The sequence below is a fragment of the Tupaia chinensis genome, unplaced genomic scaffold (assembly GCF_000334495.1).
Source record: "Tupaia chinensis unplaced genomic scaffold, TupChi_1.0 Scaffold142914_1, whole genome shotgun sequence".
In the NCBI taxonomy this organism is placed as follows: domain Eukaryota; kingdom Metazoa; phylum Chordata; class Mammalia; order Scandentia; family Tupaiidae; genus Tupaia; species Tupaia belangeri.
In genome coordinates this window covers 287,273-291,033 of record NW_006202759.1, presented here as the reverse complement: position 1 = coordinate 291,033, position 3,761 = coordinate 287,273, and positions in this window count along the sequence as shown.

The following is a 3,761-nucleotide window of genomic DNA, read 5'->3' as shown; positions in this document are numbered from 1 at the left end:
ATTATTGGGAAATGCATGGAAAAGACATTGAATGATAAAGCGGGGAGATTGATGTCTCTGTATTGACTGACATGCATGGCATTCCCTTTTGAAAAAGCAATGGAAGTCAATGTAAAGTTATATGTAATCCAATGTAATATAAAGAAGACTATGATGATAATAAAAATTAAAAAAAAGAGATACAAGAGTCCACCAGGTAGAGCATGGTAGGTAGTGGATGGGACACCAGCAAAGCTTTGGAGATCACACGTGAAGAAACAAGAGAAAGGTCCATGTTCATTGTCAAGTCCCTACCCACACTTTTTCTTGAGTGTCTCCCATAAGATCAAATTCAATGCCCAGTATTCAGAAATAAAAGATGTTTCAGAAAGAGTCCCTCAACAGCTGGCCCATCGAAAGTAGGAGTATCCTCTAGTCCTGCTCCCTCGCCCACCTAATGTCTCACTCCCAACACTCTCGTCTGCCTGACCTACTGACCAGTCAGTCATTACATAATCCATAGGTCCAGAGTCCCATTCTTTCCCCCTAAATCTTGGATCCTGTCCAAGACACAGGCAGGTGGACATGCAAAAAATCTCACCACATTCCACTCAACTTTGCTCTAGTTTTGTGGTTAATCATCACCCTACACCCACCACCAGAAACTTTTTGTTTTTCTTTTTTTGGAGAGGTTTTTGCTATAGGGTACGTGCGCTCACCAGACAGACAGAGAGAATGGAGAGACAGAAAGCGAGAAATCACTCCCCAGGGGGGATGGCCACGCCACAATCCCTTCTCCTCCAGTCTCCTCTCGGGATCTTGGGCACGCACGCACACACGCCCGGCGTGAGTTTAAGCCACCGGGTCCAGGACTCGAACCGCGGTTGACTATGGGGGAGTTCAGTGACATAGCCATTACACTAATTGTTGGTCCCCAACACATGATATTTTTTTAGGGGGGCATATTTACCTATAGAGGCTGAATCTCCCAGTCAGAGTCCTTTAAAAAAATACTGTTTTATTGGGTTATAATTTACATATCATACGATTCACCTATTTACTTTTCAATGGTTGGTTATGTTACATTATTACTTTTTTTAATTGGAAAATGTATACAATGTAAAATTAGACACTTATTTTTAAGTGTACAATTCACTATTTTGTGTAACATTATCATTTTTTATTTCCAAAACTTTTGCATCACTTCAAATATAAAGTGTGTAGCAATTGGAACTAGCATATGGCACAATGGTTACGTTGCTGGATTTCCAGGTACTTGACCTTGGTTTGAGTCCTGGATCCGACAACTTAAAACTCACACTGGACACATGTGCATGCATACCCCAAATCCCAAGAGGTAAATAATGGAGAAAGGCTTGCACGTGGCCATACCCCTAGGGAGTGATTTCTCGCTTTCTGTCTGTCTCTCTCTCTCTCTCTGTCTCTCTGGCAAGCACACATACCCTATAGCAAAAATTTCTCTAGAGAAAAAAAAATGTGTAACAATTAAGCAAAAACTCCCCATTACTGCCTTTTTCCTTCCTCAGGTAACTTCTAATCTTTTTCCTTTCTCTATGAATTTACCTTTTCAGTGTGCCATGTGTAAGTGGAATCACATAAGATTTGTCCTTTTGAGTCTGGCCTATTTCACCTAGTATTCTGTTATCGAGGTTCATTCATGTTGCAACATGTATCAGAACTTCCTTTTTATGACTGAGTAATATTTGATCTGTATAGGACACATTTTGAAATATCTATTCATCTATTGATGGACACTAGGTTCTTTCTAACTTTTGTCTACCGTGAATAATGCTGTAAGAAATATTTGCTTACTGGAGTCTGTCGTAACCTCTTCTTTCCATTATTTAGGTGTATCTTAGAAGTGGAATTGCTGATCGTATGGTGTTTCTGGATCTGTTTAGGAAGCACAACACTGTTTTCCACAGTGGCTGCATCATTTTACATTCACCAGCAATGCACAAGAGTCCCGATTTCTCCATATTCAGTCTGACATAGCCTATTTTCTTATTTATTTACTATCATTTTAACCATCTTAAAGGGTGTGTATTGGTATCTCATTTCAGTTTTGCTTTGCATTTTCCTAATGACCAGAGATCCTGGTCATTCATTTATGTGCTTATTGACTTTTTGCAAATCTTTTTTTGGAAAAGTGTCTACTGAAGTCCTTTGCTCAAGGACTTTTCAAATTGGGCTGTTTTGAGTGTTGTTGTTGAGTGTAGGAGTCCCTTGTATATTATGATATGACTTTTGAATATTTTCTCCCTTTCCGAGGATGCCTTTTAACTTCTGGTTTATGTCTTTGTGTCTTTTTATGTGGTGTAAAATGTCAATCTAAAATAAAAGATATCTGACTCAAAATGTATTTAACAAATGAAAAGTTTCATCTATGCCTAAATTGTGAGGATAGAAACCCAGGGAAATGAGGTCTCAGTTACCTGCACCAGTGCCTCTTAACAGAAATGGATTATTATCTGTTGATGATAACATGTATAGTATCCCCAACCGGACTAGGGTAAAATGTGTTAATGTTGGAAAATTCACCTTACAAAGTTATGATTGATGTATAAAAGAAATTAAAATAAATAAAATGTCATTTAAAAAGCAAGGTCCAAAGTTTATTTTCATATACAGAGAAAGAATGAAGGAGAAGAGAAGGCACCAGGGGTTGTAATGCAGTTTCCATTAGTTGACTTATTCAACTTAAGCTTTTCCTTGGATATAAATTCTCTCATGAGTAAAGTTTCATTATGTTCCCTGAACAACTGAAGCTAATCGCCTGAACAGAGTTTGAGACATTTTAACAAGACACTTGTAGAGCGGCTGCTTCAGGCTGCTTTTGTTTTGTCTACACACTGAACTGGTATTCATCCAGCAATACAAATTTCACCTTCCTTTCCAAATATGGCACCAAAGGGAACACAATGATCTACTGTGTCCTGATTTGTATTCTTTCCCTCTCTCACTCATTTATTAAGCCCTTAAGTACTTACTGGACATCATGGGCACAGTCACCTGTGCCATGCTGTGCGAATCATAAGGTCATAACTTAGACTGCCTATTGCAACCTCCTGGGAATTATTGGTTGTGGTGTCCAGACACCAAATGAAAGGGAAAGTTTTGTTGTTAAAACATCTTGATGATGCTGATATATACATATACATGATCCAAGTCTGACCTTAGGCATAAACTTCAGTGAGTAGAATGTATGTTGATGTGCTTGATTGAGCCAATATACGGTGTATTCTGGATGGAAAATTCATTTTGTATGCTGTAATGATGTATAGTGAATTAATGTAAATAAATAAATTTAAAGGAAAAAAAATATCTTAATGATGCCAAACACAATTTTCCTAAGGATTCAGTTCATCCTCTACATACAATGCTACATTCTGAATTTCTGCTATTTTTTTTCTGTTTATTTGTTTTTTCCTTGAGGACTAGAGAAAGACAGTGTCATTATTACTTTTTTTATTTATATTATCATCATAATCTTCTTTATATTACATTGGATTACATATAACTTTACATTGACTTCCATTGCTTTTTCAAAAGGGAATGCCATGCATGTCAGTCAATACAGAGACATCAATCTCCCCACTTTATCATTCAATGTCTTTTCCATGCATTTCCCAATAATTATTATTATTATAATTTTTAAAACAGTCAATCACTATTTCTCATTTTGCTTGTTAAAAGACTCCACCCATCATGAAATACTTCCCAGACCAGTCCAGTTGAGAATACTATACACGTCATCATCA